Below are 19,645 nucleotides of genomic sequence, written 5' to 3' on the forward strand. Positions count from 1 at the left end.
TCGACTCGACATGCAGCTGCGAGATGCACAGGAGCAACAAAGCACTCCACGGTGCGGCGACATACGAAATCCACTGCCCAGCTACGCGTCGGCAACTAACAAAACGCCGACCCTGCCAGGATTCGAACCTGGAATCTTCTGATCCCTAGTCAGACGCGTTATCCGTTGCGCCACAGGGCCAGTGGCAGCATTTCTTTCTACGAGACAAGTGCAATTCGCTAAGAAACGTGTTCTCCATGGCTGAGCAAGCTCCCAAGGAAGGTACCTTTCGTGCAGCTGCGTGGCCGCAGTGCGCCTGCAGAGCTTAGAGCTTGCCACGCATCTGCTCTCGCTGTTCGACAGGTAGCAGAAGGCAAGGCGCGCGTTTTCCCACGTTTTCTCGACGACGAGAGCCGGTTGATGTGCATGTAAGCGTAGCATATGAAACAAGAATAGCACGAAGCATTGGTAGTCAGGTGCCAAAGTCGCAGTATGGCATCAGGTGGCGATCGTATGTTTCTGTGGCCACCACTGGTTTGCAGCAAAGTGAATACCGCTAACTGAAAGCACTCTGTTGTAGCCCCAGTGGCGCAATTGGTAAGCGCACGGTACTTATAAGGCAGTAGCCGTGAGCAATGCCGGGGTTGTGAGTTCGAGCCTCACCTGGGGCATACTTTTATTTCTTAGCAGCTGTCTCTGACAGCAACAGGAGGCTAGGTTTGAGATGTATCAGCTATTTGAGTAACATAATTGTGCATTCGAGACGCTAGCTGCGTCTTCCTCGGTAGTATAGTGGTTAGTATCCCCGCCTGTCACGCGGGAGACCGGGGTTCGATTCCCCGCCGGGGAGGCACATCCGATTTGTAATTGCTGCTCTATCACTCGCCGAACTTAGTGTAGGTCGTTTGCGGCTACTAGCACCGTATCTCTCGCACACAGGCACCTGTCTACAGCGCATCCTCGGTAGTATAGTGGTTAGTATCCCCGCCTGTCACGCGGGAGACCGGGGTTCGATTCCCCGCCGGGGAGATGCGATTTTTATCTCACAACCCTGTTCAAGTGTTGCGCGTATGTGGGTCGTAAGAGCATTAACTTTGCGATCGTGGAGTGTAGTTGGCGCAAAATCTTAAAAAATGCTACAACTTAGGAAGTGGTTCTCGCATTCTTCACATTTCAGAATTGCGGGGTATGCTGTTAACGCTGTATCAAAGCACCCCAGCCGACGCTGTGGGCGTAATAATCGAGCTCGGCACAGTCCGCAAAAGAAATAATTTTAGCAGAGCGTGGTTTCGATCCACGGACCTCTGGGTTATGGGCCCAGCACGCTTCCACTGCGCCACTCTGCTGCCTGGGGTTGCGCCGGCTCTTCGCCACGTGACGTGGGACACTTGGAAAGTGTTGTCTGCGTCGCTTTCACACGCCTGTATTTAATTGCGTATCATCTCCTACAGCTCTCAGCTTGACTTGTCTCGACTTTGCTCGACTGACGCTACGCTGACGCTTGCAGGCAGCGATATTTACCACGATCGACTCGACATGCAGCTGCGAGATGCACAGGAGCAACAAAGCACTCCACGGTGCGGCGACATACGAAATCCACTGCCCAGCTACGCGTCGGCAACTAACAAAACGCCGACCCTGCCAGGATTCGAACCTGGAATCTTCTGATCCGTAGTCAGACGCGTTATCCGTTGCGCCACAGGGCCAGTGGCAGCATTTCTTTCTACGAGACAAGTGCAGTTCGCTAAGAAACGTGTTCTCCATGGCTGAGCAAGCTCCCAAGGAAGGTACCTTTCGTGCAGCTGCGTGGCCGCAGTGCGCCTGCAGAGCTTAGAGCTTGCCACGCATCTGCTCTCGCTGTTCGACAGGTAGCAGAAGGCAAGGCGAGCGTTTTCCCACGTTTTCTCGACGACGAGAGCCGGTTGATGTGCATGTAAGCGTAGCATATGAAACAAGAATAGCACGAAGCATTGGTAGTCAGGTGCCAAAGTCGCAGTATGGCATCAGGTGGCGATCGTATGTTTCTGTGGCCACCACTGGTTTGCAGCAAAGTGAATACCGCTAACTCAAAGCACTCTGTTGTAGCCCCAGTGGCGCAATTGGTTAGCGCAAGGTACTTATAAGGCAGTAGCCGTGAGCAGTGCCGGGGTTGTGAGTTCGAGCCTCACCTGGGGCATACTTTTATTTCTTAGCAGCTGTCTCTGACAGCAACAGGAGGCTAGGTTTGAGATGTATCAGCTATTTGAGTAACATAATTGTGCATTCGAGACGCTAGCTGCGTCTTCCTCGGTAGTATAGTGGTTAGTATCCCCGCCTGTCACGCGGGAGACCGGGGTTCGATTCCCCGCCGGGGAGGCACATCCGATTTGTAATTGCTGCTCTATCACTCGCCGAACTTAGTGTAGGTCGTTTGCGGCTACTAGCACCATATCTCTCGCACACAGGCACCTGTCTACAGCGCATCCTCGGTAGTATAGTGGTTAGTATCCCCGCCTGTCACGCGGGAGACCGGGGTTCGATTCCCCGCCGGGGAGATGCGATTTTTATCTCACAACCCTGTTCAAGTGTTGCGCGTATGTGGGTCGTAAGAGCATTAACTTTGCGATCGTGGAGTGTAGTTGGCGCAAAATCTTAAAAAATGCTACAACTTAGGAAGTGGTTCTCGCATTCTTCACATTTCAGAATTGCGGGGTATGCTGTTAACGCTGTATCAAAGCACCCCAGCCGACGCTGTGGGCGTAATAATCGAGCTCGGCACAGTCCGCAAAAGAAATAATTTTAGCAGAGCGTGGTTTCGATCCACGGACCTCTGGGTTATGGGCCCAGCACGCTTCCACTGCGCCACTCTGCTGCCTGGGGTTGCGCCGGCTCTTCGCCACGTGACGTGGGACACTTGGAAAGTGTTGTCTGCGTCGCTTTCACACGCCTGTATTTAATTGCGTATCATCTCCTACAGCTCTCAGCTTGACTTGTCTCGACTTTGCTCGACTGACGCTACGCTGACGCTTGCAGGCAGCGATATTTACCACGATCGACTCGACATGCAGCTGCGAGATGCACAGGAGCAACAAAGCACTCCACGGTGCGGCGACATACGAAATCCACTGCCCAGCTACGCGTCGGCAACTAACAAAACGCCGACCCTGCCAGGATTCGAACCTGGAATCTTCTGATCCGTAGTCAGACGCGTTATCCGTTGCGCCACAGGGCCAGTGGCAGCATTTCTTTCTACGAGACAAGTGCAGTTCGCTAAGAAACGTGTTCTCCATGGCTGAGCAAGCTCCCAAGGAAGGTACCTTTCGTGCAGCTGCGTGGCCGCAGTGCGCCTGCAGAGCTTAGAGCTTGCCACGCATCTGCTCTCGCTGTTCGACAGGTAGCAGAAGGCAAGGCGCGCGTTTTCCCACGTTTTCTCGACGACGAGAGCCGGTTGATGTGCATGTAAGCGTAGCATATGAAACAAGAATAGCACGAAGCATTGGTAGTCAGGTGCCAAAGTCGCAGTATGGCATCAGGTGGCGATCGTATGTTTCTGTGGCCACCACTGGTTTGCAGCAAAGTGAATACCGCTAACTGAAAGCACTCTGTTGTAGCCCCAGTGGCGCAATTGGTTAGCGCACGGTACTTATAAGGCAGTAGCCGTGAGCAATGCCGGGGTTGTGAGTTCGAGCCTCACCTGGGGCATACTTTTATTTCTTAGCAGCTGTCTCTGACAGCAACAGGAGGCTAGGTTTGAGATGTATCAGCTATTTGAGTAACATAATTGTGCATTCGAGACGCTAGCTGCGTCTTCCTCGGTAGTATAGTGGTTAGTATCCCCGCCTGTCACGCGGGAGACCGGGGTTCGATTCCCCGCCGGGGAGGCACATCCGATTTGTAATTGCTGCTCTATCACTCGCCGAACTTAGTGTAGGTCGTTTGCGGCTACTAGCACCATATCTCTCGCACACAGGCACCTGTCTACAGCGCATCCTCGGTAGTATAGTGGTTAGTATCCCCGCCTGTCACGCGGGAGACCGGGGTTCGATTCCCCGCCGGGGAGATGCGATTTTTATCTCACAACCCTGTTCGAGTGTTGCGCGTATGTGGGTCGTAAGAGCATTAACTTTGCGATCGTGGAGTGTAGTTGGCGCAAAATCTTAAAAAATGCTACAACTTAGGAAGTGGTTCTCGCATTCTTCACATTTCAGAATTGCGGGGTATGCTGTTAACGCTGTATCAAAGCACCCCAGCCGACGCTGTGGGCGTAATAATCGAGCTCGGCACAGTCCGCAAAAGAAATAATTTTAGCAGAGCGTGGTTTCGATCCACGGACCTCTGGGTTATGGGCCCAGCACGCTTCCACTGCGCCACTCTGCTGCCTGGGGTTGCGCCGGCTCTTCGCCACGTGACGTGGGACACTTGGAAAGTGTTGTCTGCGTCGCTTTCACACGCCTGTATTTAATTGCGTATCATCTCCTACAGCTCTCAGCTTGACTTGTCTCGACTTTGCTCGACTGACGCTACGCTGACGCTTGCAGGCAGCGATATTTACCACGATCGACTCGACATGCAGCTGCGAGATGCACAGGAGCAACAAAGCACTCCACGGTGCGGCGACATACGAAATCCACTGCCCAGCTACGCGTCGGCAACTAACAAAACGCCGACCCTGCCAGGATTCGAACCTGGAATCTTCTGATCCGTAGTCAGACGCGTTATCCGTTGCGCCACAGGGCCAGTGGCAGCATTTCTTTCTACGAGACAAGTGCAATTCGCTAAGAAACGTGTTCTCCATGGCTGAGCAAGCTCCCAAGGAAGGTACCTTTCGTGCAGCTGCGTGGCCGCAGTGCGCCTGCAGAGCTTAGAGCTTGCCACGCATCTGCTCTCGCTGTTCGACAGGTAGCAGAAGGCAAGGCGCGCGTTTTCCCACGTTTTCTCGACGACGAGAGCCGGTTGATGTGCATGTAAGCGTAGCATATGAAACAAGAATAGCACGAAGCATTGGTAGTCAGGTGCCAAAGTCGCAGTATGGCATCAGGTGGCGATCGTATGTTTCTGTGGCCACCACTGGTTTGCAGCAAAGTGAATACCGCTAACTGAAAGCACTCTGTTGTAGCCCCAGTGGCGCAATTGGTTAGCGCACGGTACTTATAAGGCAGTAGCCGTGAGCAGTGCCGGGGTTGTGAGTTCGAGCCTCACCTGGGGCATACTTTTATTTCTTAGCAGCTGTCTCTGACAGCAACAGGAGGCTAGGTTTGAGATGTATCAGCTATTTGAGTAACATAATTGTGCATTCGAGACGCTAGCTGCGTCTTCCTCGGTAGTATAGTGGTTAGTATCCCCGCCTGTCACGCGGGAGACCGGGGTTCGATTCCCCGCCGGGGAGGCACATCCGATTTGTAATTGCTGCTCTATCACTCGCCGAACTTAGTGTAGGTCGTTTGCGGCTACTAGCACCATATCTCTCGCACACAGGCACCTGTCTACAGCGCATCCTCGGTAGTATAGTGGTTAGTATCCCCGCCTGTCACGCGGGAGACCGGGGTTCGATTCCCCGCCGGGGAGATGCGATTTTTATCTCACAACCCTGTTCGAGTGTTGCGCGTATGTGGGTCGTAAGAGCATTAACTTTGCGATCGTGGAGTGTAGTTGGCGCAAAATCTTAAAAAATGCTACAACTTAGGAAGTGGTTCTCGCATTCTTCACATTTCAGAATTGCGGGGTATGCTGTTAACGCTGTATCAAAGCACCCCAGCCGACGCTGTGGGCGTAATAATCGAGCTCGGCACAGTCCGCAAAAGAAATAATTTTAGCAGAGCGTGGTTTCGATCCACGGACCTCTGGGTTATGGGCCCAGCACGCTTCCACTGCGCCACTCTGCTGCCTGGGGTTGCGCCGGCTCTTCGCCACGTGACGTGGGACACTTGGAAAGTGTTGTCTGCGTCGCTTTCACACGCCTGTATTTAATTGCGTATCATCTCCTACAGCTCTCAGCTTGACTTGTCTCGACTTTGCTCGACTGACGCTACGCTGACGCTTGCAGGCAGCGATATTTACCACGATCGACTCGACATGCAGCTGCGAGATGCACAGGAGCAACAAAGCACTCCACGGTGCGGCGACATACGAAATCCACTGCCCAGCTACGCGTCGGCAACTAACAAAACGCCGACCCTGCCAGGATTCGAACCTGGAATCTTCTGATCCGTAGTCAGACGCGTTATCCGTTGCGCCACAGGGCCAGTGGCAGCATTTCTTTCTACGAGACAAGTGCAATTCGCTAAGAAACGTGTTCTCCATGGCTGAGCAAGCTCCCAAGGAAGGTACCTTTCGTGCAGCTGCGTGGCCGCAGTGCGCCTGCAGAGCTTAGAGCTTGCCACGCATCTGCTCTCGCTGTTCGACAGGTAGCAGAAGGCAAGGCGCGCGTTTTCCCACGTTTTCTCGACGACGAGAGCCGGTTGATGTGCATGTAAGCGTAGCATATGAAACAAGAATAGCACGAAGCATTGGTAGTCAGGTGCCAAAGTCGCAGTATGGCATCAGGTGGCGATCGTATGTTTCTGTGGCCACCACTGGTTTGCAGCAAAGTGAATACCGCTAACTGAAAGCACTCTGTTGTAGCCCCAGTGGCGCAATTGGTTAGCGCACGGTACTTATAAGGCAGTAGCCGTGAGCAGTGCCGGGGTTGTGAGTTCGAGCCTCACCTGGGGCATACTTTTATTTCTTAGCAGCTGTCTCTGACAGCAACAGGAGGCTAGGTTTGAGATGTATCAGCTATTTGAGTAACATAATTGTGCATTCGAGACGCTAGCTGCGTCTTCCTCGGTAGTATAGTGGTTAGTATCCCCGCCTGTCACGCGGGAGACCGGGGTTCGATTCCCCGCCGGGGAGGCACATCCGATTTGTAATTGCTGCTCTATCACTCGCCGAACTTAGTGTAGGTCGTTTGCGGCTACTAGCACCATATCTCTCGCACACAGGCACCTGTCTACAGCGCATCCTCGGTAGTATAGTGGTTAGTATCCCCGCCTGTCACGCGGGAGACCGGGGTTCGATTCCCCGCCGGGGAGATGCGATTTTTATCTCACAACCCTGTTCGAGTGTTGCGCGTATGTGGGTCGTAAGAGCATTAACTTTGCGATCGTGGAGTGTAGTTGGCGCAAAATCTTAAAAAATGCTACAACTTAGGAAGTGGTTCTCGCATTCTTCACATTTCAGAATTGCGGGGTATGCTGTTAACGCTGTATCAAAGCACCCCAGCCGACGCTGTGGGCGTAATAATCGAGCTCGGCACAGTCCGCAAAAGAAATAATTTTAGCAGAGCGTGGTTTCGATCCACGGACCTCTGGGTTATGGGCCCAGCACGCTTCCACTGCGCCACTCTGCTGCCTGGGGTTGCGCCGGCTCTTCGCCACGTGACGTGGGACACTTGGAAAGTGTTGTCTGCGTCGCTTTCACACGCCTGTATTTAATTGCGTATCATCTCCTACAGCTCTCAGCTTGACTTGTCTCGACTTTGCTCGACTGACGCTACGCTGACGCTTGCAGGCAGCGATATTTACCACGATCGACTCGACATGCAGCTGCGAGATGCACAGGAGCAACAAAGCACTCCACGGTGCGGCGACATACGAAATCCACTGCCCAGCTACGCGTCGGCAACTAACAAAACGCCGACCCTGCCAGGATTCGAACCTGGAATCTTCTGATCCGTAGTCAGACGCGTTATCCGTTGCGCCACAGGGCCAGTGGCAGCATTTCTTTCTACGAGACAAGTGCAATTCGCTAAGAAACGTGTTCTCCATGGCTGAGCAAGCTCCCAAGGAAGGTACCTTTCGTGCAGCTGCGTGGCCGCAGTGCGCCTGCAGAGCTTAGAGCTTGCCACGCATCTGCTCTCGCTGTTCGACAGGTAGCAGAAGGCAAGGCGCGCGTTTTCCCACGTTTTCTCGACGACGAGAGCCGGTTGATGTGCATGTAAGCGTAGCATATGAAACAAGAATAGCACGAAGCATTGGTAGTCAGGTGCCAAAGTCGCAGTATGGCATCAGGTGGCGATCGTATGTTTCTGTGGCCACCACTGGTTTGCAGCAAAGTGAATACCGCTAACTCAAAGCACTCTGTTGCAGCCCCAGTGGCGCAATTGGTTAGCGCACGGTACTTATAAGGCAGTAGCCGTGAGCAGTGCCGGGGTTGTGAGTTCGAGCCTCACCTGGGGCATACTTTTATTTCTTAGCAGCTGTCTCTGACAGCAACAGGAGGCTAGGTTTGAGATGTATCAGCTATTTGAGTAACATAATTGTGCATTCGAGACGCTAGCTGCGTCTTCCTCGGTAGTATAGTGGTTAGTATCCCCGCCTGTCACGCGGGAGACCGGGGTTCGATTCCCCGCCGGGGAGGCACATCCGATTTGTAATTGCTGCTCTATCACTCGCCGAACTTAGTGTAGGTCGTTTGCGGCTACTAGCACCATATCTCTCGCACACAGGCACCTGTCTACAGCGCATCCTCGGTAGTATAGTGGTTAGTATCCCCGCCTGTCACGCGGGAGACCGGGGTTCGATTCCCCGCCGGGGAGATGCGATTTTTATCTCACAACCCTGTTCGAGTGTTGCGCGTATGTGGGTCGTAAGAGCATTAACTTTGCGATCGTGGAGTGTAGTTGGCGCAAAATCTTAAAAAATGCTACAACTTAGGAAGTGGTTCTCGCATTCTTCACATTTCAGAATTGCGGGGTATGCTGTTAACGCTGTATCAAAGCACCCCAGCCGACGCTGTGGGCGTAATAATCGAGCTCGGCACAGTCCGCAAAAGAAATAATTTTAGCAGAGCGTGGTTTCGATCCACGGACCTCTGGGTTATGGGCCCAGCACGCTTCCACTGCGCCACTCTGCTGCCTGGGGTTGCGCCGGCTCTTCGCCACGTGACGTGGGACACTTGGAAAGTGTTGTCTGCGTCGCTTTCACACGCCTGTATTTAATTGCGTATCATCTCCTACAGCTCTCAGCTTGACTTGTCTCGACTTTGCTCGACTGACGCTACGCTGACGCTTGCAGGCAGCGATATTTACCACGATCGACTCGACATGCAGCTGCGAGATGCACAGGAGCAACAAAGCACTCCACGGTGCGGCGACATACGAAATCCACTGCCCAGCTACGCGTCGGCAACTAACAAAACGCCGACCCTGCCAGGATTCGAACCTGGAATCTTCTGATCCGTAGTCAGACGCGTTATCCGTTGCGCCACAGGGCCAGTGGCAGCATTTCTTTCTACGAGACAAGTGCAATTCGCTAAGAAACGTGTTCTCCATGGCTGAGCAAGCTCCCAAGGAAGGTACCTTTCGTGCAGCTGCGTGGCCGCAGTGCGCCTGCAGAGCTTAGAGCTTGCCACGCATCTGCTCTCGCTGTTCGACAGGTAGCAGAAGGCAAGGCGCGCGTTTTCCCACGTTTTCTCGACGACGAGAGCCGGTTGATGTGCATGTAAGCGTAGCATATGAAACAAGAATAGCACGAAGCATTGGTAGTCAGGTGCCAAAGTCGCAGTATGGCATCAGGTGGCGATCGTATGTTTCTGTGGCCACCACTGGTTTGCAGCAAAGTGAATACCGCTAACTCAAAGCACTCTGTTGTAGCCCCAGTGGCGCAATTGGTTAGCGCACGGTACTTATAAGGCAGTAGCCGTGAGCAGTGCCGGGGTTGTGAGTTCGAGCCTCACCTGGGGCATACTTTTATTTCTTAGCAGCTGTCTCTGACAGCAACAGGAGGCTAGGTTTGAGATGTATCAGCTATTTGAGTAACATAATTGTGCATTCGAGACGCTAGCTGCGTCTTCCTCGGTAGTATAGTGGTTAGTATCCCCGCCTGTCACGCGGGAGACCGGGGTTCGATTCCCCGCCGGGGAGGCACATCCGATTTGTAATTGCTGCTCTATCACTCGCCGAACTTAGTGTAGGTCGTTTGCGGCTACTAGCACCATATCTCTCGCACACAGGCACCTGTCTACAGCGCATCCTCGGTAGTATAGTGGTTAGTATCCCCGCCTGTCACGCGGGAGACCGGGGTTCGATTCCCCGCCGGGGAGATGCGATTTTTATCTCACAACCCTGTTCGAGTGTTGCGCGTATGTGGGTCGTAAGAGCATTAACTTTGCGATCGTGGAGTGTAGTTGGCGCAAAATCTTAAAAAATGCTACAACTTAGGAAGTGGTTCTCGCATTCTTCACATTTCAGAATTGCGGGGTATGCTGTTAACGCTGTATCAAAGCACCCCAGCCGACGCTGTGGGCGTAATAATCGAGCTCGGCACAGTCCGCAAAAGAAATAATTTTAGCAGAGCGTGGTTTCGATCCACGGACCTCTGGGTTATGGGCCCAGCACGCTTCCACTGCGCCACTCTGCTGCCTGGGGTTGCGCCGGCTCTTCGCCACGTGACGTGGGACACTTGGAAAGTGTTGTCTGCGTCGCTTTCACACGCCTGTATTTAATTGCGTATCATCTCCTACAGCTCTCAGCTTGACTTGTCTCGACTTTGCTCGACTGACGCTACGCTGACGCTTGCAGGCAGCGATATTTACCACGATCGACTCGACATGCAGCTGCGAGATGCACAGGAGCAACAAAGCACTCCACGGTGCGGCGACATACGAAATCCACTGCCCAGCTACGCGTCGGCAACTAACAAAACGCCGACCCTGCCAGGATTCGAACCTGGAATCTTCTGATCCGTAGTCAGACGCGTTATCCGTTGCGCCACAGGGCCAGTGGCAGCATTTCTTTCTACGAGACAAGTGCAATTCGCTAAGAAACGTGTTCTCCATGGCTGAGCAAGCTCCCAAGGAAGGTACCTTTCGTGCAGCTGCGTGGCCGCAGTGCGCCTGCAGAGCTTAGAGCTTGCCACGCATCTGCTCTCGCTGTTCGACAGGTAGCAGAAGGCAAGGCGCGCGTTTTCCCACGTTTTCTCGACGACGAGAGCCGGTTGATGTGCATGTAAGCGTAGCATATGAAACAAGAATAGCACGAAGCATTGGTAGTCAGGTGCCAAAGTCGCAGTATGGCATCAGGTGGCGATCGTATGTTTCTGTGGCCACCACTGGTTTGCAGCAAAGTGAATACCGCTAACTGAAAGCACTCTGTTGTAGCCCCAGTGGCGCAATTGGTTAGCGCACGGTACTTATAAGGCAGTAGCCGTGAGCAATGCCGGGGTTGTGAGTTCGAGCCTCACCTGGGGCATACTTTTATTTCTTAGCAGCTGTCTCTGACAGCAACAGGAGGCTAGGTTTGAGATGTATCAGCTATTTGAGTAACATAATTGTGCATTCGAGACGCTAGCTGCGTCTTCCTCGGTAGTATAGTGGTTAGTATCCCCGCCTGTCACGCGGGAGACCGGGGTTCGATTCCCCGCCGGGGAGGCACATCCGATTTGTAATTGCTGCTCTATCACTCGCCGAACTTAGTGTAGGTCGTTTGCGGCTACTAGCACCATATCTCTCGCACACAGGCACCTGTCTACAGCGCATCCTCGGTAGTATAGTGGTTAGTATCCCCGCCTGTCACGCGGGAGACCGGGGTTCGATTCCCCGCCGGGGAGATGCGATTTTTATCTCACAACCCTGTTCAAGTGTTGCGCGTATGTGGGTCGTAAGAGCATTAACTTTGCGATCGTGGAGTGTAGTTGGCGCAAAATCTTAAAAAATGCTACAACTTAGGAAGTGGTTCTCGCATTCTTCACATTTCAGAATTGCGGGGTATGCTGTTAACGCTGTATCAAAGCACCCCAGCCGACGCTGTGGGCGTAATAATCGAGCTCGGCACAGTCCGCAAAAGAAATAATTTTAGCAGAGCGTGGTTTCGATCCACGGACCTCTGGGTTATGGGCCCAGCACGCTTCCACTGCGCCACTCTGCTGCCTGGGGTTGCGCCGGCTCTTCGCCACGTGACGTGGGACACTTGGAAAGTGTTGTCTGCGTCGCTTTCACACGCCTGTATTTAATTGCGTATCATCTCCTACAGCTCTCAGCTTGACTTGTCTCGACTTTGCTCGACTGACGCTACGCTGACGCTTGCAGGCAGCGATATTTACCACGATCGACTCGACATGCAGCTGCGAGATGCACAGGAGCAACAAAGCACTCCACGGTGCGGCGACATACGAAATCCACTGCCCAGCTACGCGTCGGCAACTAACAAAACGCCGACCCTGCCAGGATTCGAACCTGGAATCTTCTGATCCGTAGTCAGACGCGTTATCCGTTGCGCCACAGGGCCAGTGGCAGCATTTCTTTCTACGAGACAAGTGCAATTCGCTAAGAAACGTGTTCTCCATGGCTGAGCAAGCTCCCAAGGAAGGTACCTTTCGTGCAGCTGCGTGGCCGCAGTGCGCCTGCAGAGCTTAGAGCTTGCCACGCATCTGCTCTCGCTGTTCGACAGGTAGCAGAAGGCAAGGCGCGCGTTTTCCCACGTTTTCTCGACGACGAGAGCCGGTTGATGTGCATGTAAGCGTAGCATATGAAACAAGAATAGCACGAAGCATTGGTAGTCAGGTGCCAAAGTCGCAGTATGGCATCAGGTGGCGATCGTATGTTTCTGTGGCCACCACTGGTTTGCAGCAAAGTGAATACCGCTAACTGAAAGCACTCTGTTGTAGCCCCAGTGGCGCAATTGGTTAGCGCACGGTACTTATAAGGCAGTAGCCGTGAGCAATGCCGGGGTTGTGAGTTCGAGCCTCACCTGGGGCATACTTTTATTTCTTAGCAGCTGTCTCTGACAGCAACAGGAGGCTAGGTTTGAGATGTATCAGCTATTTGAGTAACATAATTGTGCATTCGAGACGCTAGCTGCGTCTTCCTCGGTAGTATAGTGGTTAGTATCCCCGCCTGTCACGCGGGAGACCGGGGTTCGATTCCCCGCCGGGGAGGCACATCCGATTTGTAATTGCTGCTCTATCACTCGCCGAACTTAGTGTAGGTCGTTTGCGGCTACTAGCACCATATCTCTCGCACACAGGCACCTGTCTACAGCGCATCCTCGGTAGTATAGTGGTTAGTATCCCCGCCTGTCACGCGGGAGACCGGGGTTCGATTCCCCGCCGGGGAGATGCGATTTTTATCTCACAACCCTGTTCGAGTGTTGCGCGTATGTGGGTCGTAAGAGCATTAACTTTGCGATCGTGGAGTGTAGTTGGCGCAAAATCTTAAAAAATGCTACAACTTAGGAAGTGGTTCTCGCATTCTTCACATTTCAGAATTGCGGGGTATGCTGTTAACGCTGTATCAAAGCACCCCAGCCGACGCTGTGGGCGTAATAATCGAGCTCGGCACAGTCCGCAAAAGAAATAATTTTAGCAGAGCGTGGTTTCGATCCACGGACCTCTGGGTTATGGGCCCAGCACGCTTCCACTGCGCCACTCTGCTGCCTGGGGTTGCGCCGGCTCTTCGCCACGTGACGTGGGACACTTGGAAAGTGTTGTCTGCGTCGCTTTCACACGCCTGTATTTAATTGCGTATCATCTCCTACAGCTCTCAGCTTGACTTGTCTCGACTTTGCTCGACTGACGCTACGCTGACGCTTGCAGGCAGCGATATTTACCACGATCGACTCGACATGCAGCTGCGAGATGCACAGGAGCAACAAAGCACTCCACGGTGCGGCGACATACGAAATCCACTGCCCAGCTACGCGTCGGCAACTAACAAAACGCCGACCCTGCCAGGATTCGAACCTGGAATCTTCTGATCCGTAGTCAGACGCGTTATCCGTTGTGCCACAGGGCCAGTGGCAGCATTTCTTTCTACGAGACAAGTGCAATTCGCTAAGAAACGTGTTCTCCATGGCTGAGCAAGCTCCCAAGGAAGGTACCTTTCGTGCAGCTGCGTGGCCGCAGTGCGCCTGCAGAGCTTAGAGCTTGCCACGCATCTGCTCTCGCTGTTCGACAGGTAGCAGAAGGCAAGGCGCGCGTTTTCCCACGTTTTCTCGACGACGAGAGCCGGTTGATGTGCATGTAAGCGTAGCATATGAAACAAGAATAGCACGAAGCATTGGTAGTCAGGTGCCAAAGTCGCAGTATGGCATCAGGTGGCGATCGTATGTTTCTGTGGCCACCACTGGTTTGCAGCAAAGTGAATACCGCTAACTGAAAGCACTCTGTTGTAGCCCCAGTGGCGCAATTGGTTAGCGCACGGTACTTATAAGGCAGTAGCCGTGAGCAATGCCGGGGTTGTGAGTTCGAGCCTCACCTGGGGCATACTTTTATTTCTTAGCAGCTGTCTCTGACAGCAACAGGAGGCTAGGTTTGAGATGTATCAGCTATTTGAGTAACATAATTGTGCATTCGAGACGCTAGCTGCGTCTTCCTCGGTAGTATAGTGGTTAGTATCCCCGCCTGTCACGCGGGAGACCGGGGTTCGATTCCCCGCCGGGGAGGCACATCCGATTTGTAATTGCTGCTCTATCACTCGCCGAACTTAGTGTAGGTCGTTTGCGGCTACTAGCACCATATCTCTCGCACACAGGCACCTGTCTACAGCGCATCCTCGGTAGTATAGTGGTTAGTATCCCCGCCTGTCACGCGGGAGACCGGGGTTCGATTCCCCGCCGGGGAGATGCGATTTTTATCTCACAACCCTGTTCGAGTGTTGCGCGTATGTGGGTCGTAAGAGCATTAACTTTGCGATCGTGGAGTGTAGTTGGCGCAAAATCTTAAAAAATGCTACAACTTAGGAAGTGGTTCTCGCATTCTTCACATTTCAGAATTGCGGGGTATGCTGTTAACGCTGTATCAAAGCACCCCAGCCGACGCTGTGGGCGTAATAATCGAGCTCGGCACAGTCCGCAAAAGAAATAATTTTAGCAGAGCGTGGTTTCGATCCACGGACCTCTGGGTTATGGGCCCAGCACGCTTCCACTGCGCCACTCTGCTGCCTGGGGTTGCGCCGGCTCTTCGCCACGTGACGTGGGACACTTGGAAAGTGTTGTCTGCGTCGCTTTCACACGCCTGTATTTAATTGCGTATCATCTCCTACAGCTCTCAGCTTGACTTGTCTCGACTTTGCTCGACTGACGCTACGCTGACGCTTGCAGGCAGCGATATTTACCACGATCGACTCGACATGCAGCTGCGAGATGCACAGGAGCAACAAAGCACTCCACGGTGCGGCGACATACGAAATCCACTGCCCAGCTACGCGTCGGCAACTAACAAAACGCCGACCCTGCCAGGATTCGAACCTGGAATCTTCTGATCCGTAGTCAGACGCGTTATCCGTTGCGCCACAGGGCCAGTGGCAGCATTTGTTTCTACGAGACAAGTGCAGTTCGCTAAGAAACGTGTTCTCCATGGCTGAGCAAGCTCCCAAGGAAGGTACCTTTCGTGCAGCTGCGTGGCCGCAGTGCGCCTGCAGAGCTTAGAGCTTGCCACGCATCTGCTCTCGCTGTTCGACAGGTAGCAGAAGGCAAGGCGCGCGTTTTCCCACGTTTTCTCGACGACGAGAGCCGGTTGATGTGCATGTAAGCGTAGCATATGAAACAAGAATAGCACGAAGCATTGGTAGTCAGGTGCCAAAGTCGCAGTATGGCATCAGGTGGCGATCGTATGTTTCTGTGGCCACCACTGGTTTGCAGCAAAGTGAATACCGCTAACTGAAAGCACTCTGTTGTAGCCCCAGTGGCGCAATTGGTTAGCGCACGGTACTTATAAGGCAGTAGCCGTGAGCAATGCCGGGGTTGTGAGTTCGAGCCTCACCTGGGGCATACTTTTATTTCTTAGCAGCTGTCTCTGACAGCAACAGGAGGCTAGGTTTGAGATGTATCAGCTATTTGAGTAACATAATTGTGCATTCGAGACGCTAGCTGCGTCTTCCTCGGTAGTATAGTGGTTAGTATCCCCGCCTGTCACGCGGGAGACCGGGGTTCGATTCCCCGCCGGGGAGGCACATCCGATTTGTAATTGCTGCTCTATCACTCGCCGAACTTAGTGTAGGTCGTTTGCGGCTACTAGCACCATATCTCTCGCACACAGGCACCTGTCTACAGCGCATCCTCGGTAGTATAGTGGTTAGTATCCCCGCCTGTCACGCGGGAGACCGGGGTTCGATTCCCCGCCGGGGAGATGCGATTTTTATCTCACAACCCTGTTCGAGTGTTGCGCGTATGTGGGTCGTAAGAGCATTAACTTTGCGATCGTGGAGTGTAGTTGGCGCAAAATCTTAAAAAATGCTACAACTTAGGAAGTGGTTCTCGCATTCTTCACATTTCAGAATTGCGGGGTATGCTGTTAACGCTGTATCAAAGCACCCCAGCCGACGCTGTGGGCGTAATAATCGAGCTCGGCACAGTCCGCAAAAGAAATAATTTTAGCAGAGCGTGGTTTCGATCCACGGACCTCTGGGTTATGGGCCCAGCACGCTTCCACTGCGCCACTCTGCTGCCTGGGGTTGCGCCGGCTCTTCGCCACGTGACGTGGGACACTTGGAAAGTGTTGTCTGCGTCGCTTTCACACGCCTGTATTTAATTGCGTATCATCTCCTACAGCTCTCAGCTTGACTTGTCTCGACTTTGCTCGACTGACGCTACGCTGACGCTTGCAGGCAGCGATATTTACCACGATCGACTCGACATGCAGCTGCGAGATGCACAGGAGCAACAAAGCACTCCACGGTGCGGCGACATACGAAATCCACTGCCCAGCTACGCGTCGGCAACTAACAAAGCGCCGACCCTGCCAGGATTCGAACCTGGAATCTTCTGATCCGTAGTCAGACGCGTTATCCGTTGCGCCACAGGGCCAGTGGCAGCATTTCTTTCTACGAGACAAGTGCAGTTCGCTAAGAAACGTGTTCTCCATGGCTGAGCAAGCTCCCAAGGAAGGTACCTTTCGTGCAGCTGCGTGGCCGCAGTGCGCCTGCAGAGCTTAGAGCTTGCCACGCATCTGCTCTCGCTGTTCGACAGGTAGCAGAAGGCAAGGCGCGCGTTTTCCCGCGTTTTCTCGACGACGAGAGCCGGTTGATGTGCATGTAAGCGTAGCATATGAAACAAGAATAGCACGAAGCATTGGTAGTCAGGTGCCAAAGTCGCAGTATGGCATCAGGTGGCGATCGTATGTTTCTGTGGCCACCACTGGTTTGCAGCAAAGTGAATACCGCTAACTGAAAGCACTCTGTTGTAGCCCCAGTGGCGCAATTGGTTAGCGCACGGTACTTATAAGGCAGTAGCCGTGAGCAATGCCGGGGTTGTGAGTTCGAGCCTCACCTGGGGCATACTTTTATTTCTTAGCAGCTGTCTCTGACAGCAACAGGAGGCTAGGTTTGAGATGTATCAGCTATTTGAGTAACATAATTGTGCATTCGAGACGCTAGCTGCGTCTTCCTCGGTAGTATAGTGGTTAGTATCCCCGCCTGTCACGCGGGAGACCGGGGTTCGATTCCCCGCCGGGGAGGCACATCCGATTTGTAATTGCTGCTCTATCACTCGCCGAACTTAGTGTAGGTCGTTTGCGGCTACTAGCACCATATCTCTCGCACACAGGCACCTGTCTACAGCGCATCCTCGGTAGTATAGTGGTTAGTATCCCCGCCTGTCACGCGGGAGACCGGGGTTCGATTCCCCGCCGGGGAGATGCGATTTTTATCTCACAACCCTGTTCGAGTGTTGCGCGTATGTGGGTCGTAAGAGCATTAACTTTGCGATCGTGGAGTGTAGTTGGCGCAAAATCTTAAAAAATGCTACAACTTAGGAAGTGGTTCTCGCATTCTTCACATTTCAGAATTGCGGGGTATGCTGTTAACGCTGTATCAAAGCACCCCAGCCGACGCTGTGGGCGTAATAATCGAGCTCGGCACAGTCCGCAAAAGAAATAATTTTAGCAGAGCGTGGTTTCGATCCACGGACCTCTGGGTTATGGGCCCAGCACGCTTCCACTGCGCCACTCTGCTGCCTGGGGTTGCGCCGGCTCTTCGCCACGTGACGTGGGACACTTGGAAAGTGTTGTCTGCGTCGCTTTCACACGCCTGTATTTAATTGCGTATCATCTCCTACAGCTCTCAGCTTGACTTGTCTCGACTTTGCTCGACTGACGATACGCTGACGCTTGCAGGCAGCGATATTTACCACGATCGACTCGACATGCAGCTGCGAGATGCACAGGAGCAACAAAGCACTCCACGGTGCGGCGACATACGAAATCCACTGCCCAGCTACGCGTCGGCAACTAACAAAACGCCGACCCTGCCAGGATTCGAACCTGGAATCTTCTGATCCGTAGTCAGACGCGTTATCCGTTGCGCCACAGGGCCAGTGGCAGCATTTCTTTCTACGAGACAAGTGCAGTTCGCTAAGAAACGTGTTCTCCATGGCTGAGCAAGCTCCCAAGGAAGGTACCTTTCGTGCAGCTGCGTGGCCGCAGTGCGCCTGCAGAGCTTAGAGCTTGCCACGCATCTGCTCTCGCTGTTCGACAGGTAGCAGAAGGCAAGGCGCGCGTTTTCCCACGTTTTCTCGACGACGAGAGCCGGTTGATGTGCATGTAAGCGTAGCATATGAAACAAGAATAGCACGAAGCATTGGTAGTCAGGTGCCAAAGTCGCAGTATGGCATCAGGTGGCGATCGTATGTTTCTGTGGCCACCACTGGTTTGCAGCAAAGTGAATACCGCTAACTGAAAGCACTCTGTTGTAGCCCCAGTGGCACAATTGGTTAGCGCACGGTACTTATAAGGCAGTAGCCGTGAGCAATGCCGGGGTTGTGAGTTCGAGCCTCACCTGGGGCATACTTTTATTTCTTAGCAGCTGTCTCTGACAGCAACAGGAGGCTAGGTTTGAGATGTATCAGCTATTTGAGTAACATAATTGTGCATTCGAGACGCTAGCTGCGTCTTCCTCGGTAGTATAGTGGTTAGTATCCCCGCCTGTCACGCGGGAGACCGGGGTTCGATTCCCCGCCGGGGAGGCACATCCGATTTGTAATTGCTGCTCTATCACTCGCCGAACTTAGTGTAGGTCGTTTGCGGCTACTAGCACCATATCTCTCGCACACAGGCACCTGTCTACAGCGCATCCTCGGTAGTATAGTGGTTAGTATCCCCGCCTGTCACGCGGGAGACCGGGGTTCGATTCCCCGCCGGGGAGATGCGATTTTTATCTCACAACCCTGTTCGAGTGTTGCGCGTATGTGGGTCGTAAGAGCATTAACTTTGCGATCGTGGAGTGTAGTTGGCGCAAAATCTTAAAAAATGCTACAACTTAGGAAGTGGTTCTCGCATTCTTCACATTTCAGAATTGCGGGGTATGCTGTTAACGCTGTATCAAAGCACCCCAGCCGACGCTGTGGGCGTAATAATCGAGCTCGGCACAGTCCGCAAAAGAAATAATTTTAGCAGAGCGTGGTTTCGATCCACGGACCTCTGGGTTATGGGCCCAGCACGCTTCCACTGCGCCACTCTGCTGCCTGGGGTTGCGCCGGCTCTTCGCCACGTGACGTGGGACACTTGGAAAGTGTTGTCTGCGTCGCTTTCACACGCCTGTATTTAATTGCGTATCATCTCCTACAGCTCTCAGCTTGACTTGTCTCGACTTTGCTCGACTGACGCTACGCTGACGCTTGCAGGCAGCGATATTTACCACGATCGACTCGACATGCAGCTGCGAGATGCACAGGAGCAACAAAGCACTCCACGGTGCGGCGACATACGAAATCCACTGCCCA

At 53.3% G+C, this 19,645-nt stretch overlaps 65 non-coding genes across 65 annotated transcripts; 39 read left to right on the forward strand and 26 right to left on the reverse strand.

Moving 5' to 3' along the window:
- Positions 1–107: 107 nt before the first annotated feature.
- On the reverse strand, positions 108–180 carry Trnap-agg. The gene has a single exon. It is a non-coding gene; the product is annotated as a tRNA-Pro (tRNA).
- A 378-nt stretch (positions 181–558) lies between these two features.
- Trnai-uau lies at positions 559–650 on the forward strand. The gene is given in 2 exon segments: positions 559–596; positions 615–650. It is a non-coding gene; the product is annotated as a tRNA-Ile (tRNA).
- A 107-nt stretch (positions 651–757) lies between these two features.
- Trnad-guc lies at positions 758–829 on the forward strand. The gene has a single exon. It is a non-coding gene; the product is annotated as a tRNA-Asp (tRNA).
- Positions 830–936: 107 nt separating this feature from the next.
- Positions 937–1,008, forward strand: Trnad-guc. The gene has a single exon. It is a non-coding gene; the product is annotated as a tRNA-Asp (tRNA).
- A 245-nt stretch (positions 1,009–1,253) lies between these two features.
- On the reverse strand, positions 1,254–1,325 carry Trnam-cau. Its single transcript has one exon. It is a non-coding gene; the product is annotated as a tRNA-Met (tRNA).
- A 287-nt stretch (positions 1,326–1,612) lies between these two features.
- Positions 1,613–1,685, reverse strand: Trnar-acg. The gene has a single exon. It is a non-coding gene; the product is annotated as a tRNA-Arg (tRNA).
- Positions 1,686–2,063: 378 nt separating this feature from the next.
- On the forward strand, positions 2,064–2,155 carry Trnai-uau. The gene is given in 2 exon segments: positions 2,064–2,101; positions 2,120–2,155. It is a non-coding gene; the product is annotated as a tRNA-Ile (tRNA).
- Positions 2,156–2,262: 107 nt separating this feature from the next.
- On the forward strand, positions 2,263–2,334 carry Trnad-guc. Its single transcript has one exon. It is a non-coding gene; the product is annotated as a tRNA-Asp (tRNA).
- Positions 2,335–2,441: 107 nt separating this feature from the next.
- Positions 2,442–2,513, forward strand: Trnad-guc. The gene has a single exon. It is a non-coding gene; the product is annotated as a tRNA-Asp (tRNA).
- A 245-nt stretch (positions 2,514–2,758) lies between these two features.
- On the reverse strand, positions 2,759–2,830 carry Trnam-cau. The gene has a single exon. It is a non-coding gene; the product is annotated as a tRNA-Met (tRNA).
- A 287-nt stretch (positions 2,831–3,117) lies between these two features.
- On the reverse strand, positions 3,118–3,190 carry Trnar-acg. Its single transcript has one exon. It is a non-coding gene; the product is annotated as a tRNA-Arg (tRNA).
- A 378-nt stretch (positions 3,191–3,568) lies between these two features.
- Trnai-uau lies at positions 3,569–3,660 on the forward strand. Its single transcript is given in 2 exon segments — positions 3,569–3,606; positions 3,625–3,660. It is a non-coding gene; the product is annotated as a tRNA-Ile (tRNA).
- Positions 3,661–3,767: 107 nt separating this feature from the next.
- Positions 3,768–3,839, forward strand: Trnad-guc. The gene has a single exon. It is a non-coding gene; the product is annotated as a tRNA-Asp (tRNA).
- Positions 3,840–3,946: 107 nt separating this feature from the next.
- On the forward strand, positions 3,947–4,018 carry Trnad-guc. The gene has a single exon. It is a non-coding gene; the product is annotated as a tRNA-Asp (tRNA).
- A 245-nt stretch (positions 4,019–4,263) lies between these two features.
- Trnam-cau lies at positions 4,264–4,335 on the reverse strand. The gene has a single exon. It is a non-coding gene; the product is annotated as a tRNA-Met (tRNA).
- Positions 4,336–4,622: 287 nt separating this feature from the next.
- Trnar-acg lies at positions 4,623–4,695 on the reverse strand. Its single transcript has one exon. It is a non-coding gene; the product is annotated as a tRNA-Arg (tRNA).
- A 378-nt stretch (positions 4,696–5,073) lies between these two features.
- Trnai-uau lies at positions 5,074–5,165 on the forward strand. The gene is given in 2 exon segments: positions 5,074–5,111; positions 5,130–5,165. It is a non-coding gene; the product is annotated as a tRNA-Ile (tRNA).
- A 107-nt stretch (positions 5,166–5,272) lies between these two features.
- On the forward strand, positions 5,273–5,344 carry Trnad-guc. The gene has a single exon. It is a non-coding gene; the product is annotated as a tRNA-Asp (tRNA).
- Positions 5,345–5,451: 107 nt separating this feature from the next.
- On the forward strand, positions 5,452–5,523 carry Trnad-guc. The gene has a single exon. It is a non-coding gene; the product is annotated as a tRNA-Asp (tRNA).
- Positions 5,524–5,768: 245 nt separating this feature from the next.
- On the reverse strand, positions 5,769–5,840 carry Trnam-cau. Its single transcript has one exon. It is a non-coding gene; the product is annotated as a tRNA-Met (tRNA).
- Positions 5,841–6,127: 287 nt separating this feature from the next.
- Positions 6,128–6,200, reverse strand: Trnar-acg. The gene has a single exon. It is a non-coding gene; the product is annotated as a tRNA-Arg (tRNA).
- Positions 6,201–6,578: 378 nt separating this feature from the next.
- On the forward strand, positions 6,579–6,670 carry Trnai-uau. Its single transcript is given in 2 exon segments — positions 6,579–6,616; positions 6,635–6,670. It is a non-coding gene; the product is annotated as a tRNA-Ile (tRNA).
- A 107-nt stretch (positions 6,671–6,777) lies between these two features.
- Trnad-guc lies at positions 6,778–6,849 on the forward strand. Its single transcript has one exon. It is a non-coding gene; the product is annotated as a tRNA-Asp (tRNA).
- Positions 6,850–6,956: 107 nt separating this feature from the next.
- On the forward strand, positions 6,957–7,028 carry Trnad-guc. The gene has a single exon. It is a non-coding gene; the product is annotated as a tRNA-Asp (tRNA).
- Positions 7,029–7,273: 245 nt separating this feature from the next.
- Positions 7,274–7,345, reverse strand: Trnam-cau. The gene has a single exon. It is a non-coding gene; the product is annotated as a tRNA-Met (tRNA).
- A 287-nt stretch (positions 7,346–7,632) lies between these two features.
- On the reverse strand, positions 7,633–7,705 carry Trnar-acg. The gene has a single exon. It is a non-coding gene; the product is annotated as a tRNA-Arg (tRNA).
- A 378-nt stretch (positions 7,706–8,083) lies between these two features.
- Trnai-uau lies at positions 8,084–8,175 on the forward strand. Its single transcript is given in 2 exon segments — positions 8,084–8,121; positions 8,140–8,175. It is a non-coding gene; the product is annotated as a tRNA-Ile (tRNA).
- A 107-nt stretch (positions 8,176–8,282) lies between these two features.
- Positions 8,283–8,354, forward strand: Trnad-guc. The gene has a single exon. It is a non-coding gene; the product is annotated as a tRNA-Asp (tRNA).
- A 107-nt stretch (positions 8,355–8,461) lies between these two features.
- On the forward strand, positions 8,462–8,533 carry Trnad-guc. Its single transcript has one exon. It is a non-coding gene; the product is annotated as a tRNA-Asp (tRNA).
- Positions 8,534–8,778: 245 nt separating this feature from the next.
- On the reverse strand, positions 8,779–8,850 carry Trnam-cau. Its single transcript has one exon. It is a non-coding gene; the product is annotated as a tRNA-Met (tRNA).
- A 287-nt stretch (positions 8,851–9,137) lies between these two features.
- Trnar-acg lies at positions 9,138–9,210 on the reverse strand. Its single transcript has one exon. It is a non-coding gene; the product is annotated as a tRNA-Arg (tRNA).
- A 378-nt stretch (positions 9,211–9,588) lies between these two features.
- Positions 9,589–9,680, forward strand: Trnai-uau. Its single transcript is given in 2 exon segments — positions 9,589–9,626; positions 9,645–9,680. It is a non-coding gene; the product is annotated as a tRNA-Ile (tRNA).
- Positions 9,681–9,787: 107 nt separating this feature from the next.
- On the forward strand, positions 9,788–9,859 carry Trnad-guc. Its single transcript has one exon. It is a non-coding gene; the product is annotated as a tRNA-Asp (tRNA).
- A 107-nt stretch (positions 9,860–9,966) lies between these two features.
- On the forward strand, positions 9,967–10,038 carry Trnad-guc. The gene has a single exon. It is a non-coding gene; the product is annotated as a tRNA-Asp (tRNA).
- Positions 10,039–10,283: 245 nt separating this feature from the next.
- Positions 10,284–10,355, reverse strand: Trnam-cau. Its single transcript has one exon. It is a non-coding gene; the product is annotated as a tRNA-Met (tRNA).
- A 287-nt stretch (positions 10,356–10,642) lies between these two features.
- Trnar-acg lies at positions 10,643–10,715 on the reverse strand. The gene has a single exon. It is a non-coding gene; the product is annotated as a tRNA-Arg (tRNA).
- A 378-nt stretch (positions 10,716–11,093) lies between these two features.
- Trnai-uau lies at positions 11,094–11,185 on the forward strand. Its single transcript is given in 2 exon segments — positions 11,094–11,131; positions 11,150–11,185. It is a non-coding gene; the product is annotated as a tRNA-Ile (tRNA).
- Positions 11,186–11,292: 107 nt separating this feature from the next.
- On the forward strand, positions 11,293–11,364 carry Trnad-guc. Its single transcript has one exon. It is a non-coding gene; the product is annotated as a tRNA-Asp (tRNA).
- A 107-nt stretch (positions 11,365–11,471) lies between these two features.
- Positions 11,472–11,543, forward strand: Trnad-guc. Its single transcript has one exon. It is a non-coding gene; the product is annotated as a tRNA-Asp (tRNA).
- Positions 11,544–11,788: 245 nt separating this feature from the next.
- Positions 11,789–11,860, reverse strand: Trnam-cau. The gene has a single exon. It is a non-coding gene; the product is annotated as a tRNA-Met (tRNA).
- Positions 11,861–12,147: 287 nt separating this feature from the next.
- Positions 12,148–12,220, reverse strand: Trnar-acg. Its single transcript has one exon. It is a non-coding gene; the product is annotated as a tRNA-Arg (tRNA).
- Positions 12,221–12,598: 378 nt separating this feature from the next.
- On the forward strand, positions 12,599–12,690 carry Trnai-uau. The gene is given in 2 exon segments: positions 12,599–12,636; positions 12,655–12,690. It is a non-coding gene; the product is annotated as a tRNA-Ile (tRNA).
- Positions 12,691–12,797: 107 nt separating this feature from the next.
- Trnad-guc lies at positions 12,798–12,869 on the forward strand. The gene has a single exon. It is a non-coding gene; the product is annotated as a tRNA-Asp (tRNA).
- A 107-nt stretch (positions 12,870–12,976) lies between these two features.
- Trnad-guc lies at positions 12,977–13,048 on the forward strand. The gene has a single exon. It is a non-coding gene; the product is annotated as a tRNA-Asp (tRNA).
- A 245-nt stretch (positions 13,049–13,293) lies between these two features.
- Positions 13,294–13,365, reverse strand: Trnam-cau. The gene has a single exon. It is a non-coding gene; the product is annotated as a tRNA-Met (tRNA).
- A 287-nt stretch (positions 13,366–13,652) lies between these two features.
- Positions 13,653–13,725, reverse strand: Trnar-acg. Its single transcript has one exon. It is a non-coding gene; the product is annotated as a tRNA-Arg (tRNA).
- Positions 13,726–14,103: 378 nt separating this feature from the next.
- Positions 14,104–14,195, forward strand: Trnai-uau. Its single transcript is given in 2 exon segments — positions 14,104–14,141; positions 14,160–14,195. It is a non-coding gene; the product is annotated as a tRNA-Ile (tRNA).
- Positions 14,196–14,302: 107 nt separating this feature from the next.
- Positions 14,303–14,374, forward strand: Trnad-guc. Its single transcript has one exon. It is a non-coding gene; the product is annotated as a tRNA-Asp (tRNA).
- A 107-nt stretch (positions 14,375–14,481) lies between these two features.
- Positions 14,482–14,553, forward strand: Trnad-guc. The gene has a single exon. It is a non-coding gene; the product is annotated as a tRNA-Asp (tRNA).
- Positions 14,554–14,798: 245 nt separating this feature from the next.
- Trnam-cau lies at positions 14,799–14,870 on the reverse strand. The gene has a single exon. It is a non-coding gene; the product is annotated as a tRNA-Met (tRNA).
- A 287-nt stretch (positions 14,871–15,157) lies between these two features.
- On the reverse strand, positions 15,158–15,230 carry Trnar-acg. The gene has a single exon. It is a non-coding gene; the product is annotated as a tRNA-Arg (tRNA).
- A 378-nt stretch (positions 15,231–15,608) lies between these two features.
- On the forward strand, positions 15,609–15,700 carry Trnai-uau. Its single transcript is given in 2 exon segments — positions 15,609–15,646; positions 15,665–15,700. It is a non-coding gene; the product is annotated as a tRNA-Ile (tRNA).
- Positions 15,701–15,807: 107 nt separating this feature from the next.
- Trnad-guc lies at positions 15,808–15,879 on the forward strand. The gene has a single exon. It is a non-coding gene; the product is annotated as a tRNA-Asp (tRNA).
- Positions 15,880–15,986: 107 nt separating this feature from the next.
- Positions 15,987–16,058, forward strand: Trnad-guc. The gene has a single exon. It is a non-coding gene; the product is annotated as a tRNA-Asp (tRNA).
- Positions 16,059–16,303: 245 nt separating this feature from the next.
- Positions 16,304–16,375, reverse strand: Trnam-cau. Its single transcript has one exon. It is a non-coding gene; the product is annotated as a tRNA-Met (tRNA).
- Positions 16,376–16,662: 287 nt separating this feature from the next.
- Trnar-acg lies at positions 16,663–16,735 on the reverse strand. Its single transcript has one exon. It is a non-coding gene; the product is annotated as a tRNA-Arg (tRNA).
- A 378-nt stretch (positions 16,736–17,113) lies between these two features.
- Positions 17,114–17,205, forward strand: Trnai-uau. Its single transcript is given in 2 exon segments — positions 17,114–17,151; positions 17,170–17,205. It is a non-coding gene; the product is annotated as a tRNA-Ile (tRNA).
- Positions 17,206–17,312: 107 nt separating this feature from the next.
- Positions 17,313–17,384, forward strand: Trnad-guc. Its single transcript has one exon. It is a non-coding gene; the product is annotated as a tRNA-Asp (tRNA).
- Positions 17,385–17,491: 107 nt separating this feature from the next.
- Positions 17,492–17,563, forward strand: Trnad-guc. Its single transcript has one exon. It is a non-coding gene; the product is annotated as a tRNA-Asp (tRNA).
- A 245-nt stretch (positions 17,564–17,808) lies between these two features.
- On the reverse strand, positions 17,809–17,880 carry Trnam-cau. The gene has a single exon. It is a non-coding gene; the product is annotated as a tRNA-Met (tRNA).
- Positions 17,881–18,167: 287 nt separating this feature from the next.
- Positions 18,168–18,240, reverse strand: Trnar-acg. Its single transcript has one exon. It is a non-coding gene; the product is annotated as a tRNA-Arg (tRNA).
- Positions 18,241–18,618: 378 nt separating this feature from the next.
- Positions 18,619–18,710, forward strand: Trnai-uau. Its single transcript is given in 2 exon segments — positions 18,619–18,656; positions 18,675–18,710. It is a non-coding gene; the product is annotated as a tRNA-Ile (tRNA).
- Positions 18,711–18,817: 107 nt separating this feature from the next.
- Positions 18,818–18,889, forward strand: Trnad-guc. Its single transcript has one exon. It is a non-coding gene; the product is annotated as a tRNA-Asp (tRNA).
- A 107-nt stretch (positions 18,890–18,996) lies between these two features.
- On the forward strand, positions 18,997–19,068 carry Trnad-guc. Its single transcript has one exon. It is a non-coding gene; the product is annotated as a tRNA-Asp (tRNA).
- A 245-nt stretch (positions 19,069–19,313) lies between these two features.
- Trnam-cau lies at positions 19,314–19,385 on the reverse strand. Its single transcript has one exon. It is a non-coding gene; the product is annotated as a tRNA-Met (tRNA).
- Positions 19,386–19,645: the final 260 nt, after the last annotated feature.

Source organism: Schistocerca americana, chromosome 8 (assembly GCF_021461395.2).
Source record: "Schistocerca americana isolate TAMUIC-IGC-003095 chromosome 8, iqSchAmer2.1, whole genome shotgun sequence".
In the NCBI taxonomy this organism is placed as follows: Eukaryota; Metazoa; Arthropoda; class Insecta; order Orthoptera; family Acrididae; genus Schistocerca; species Schistocerca americana.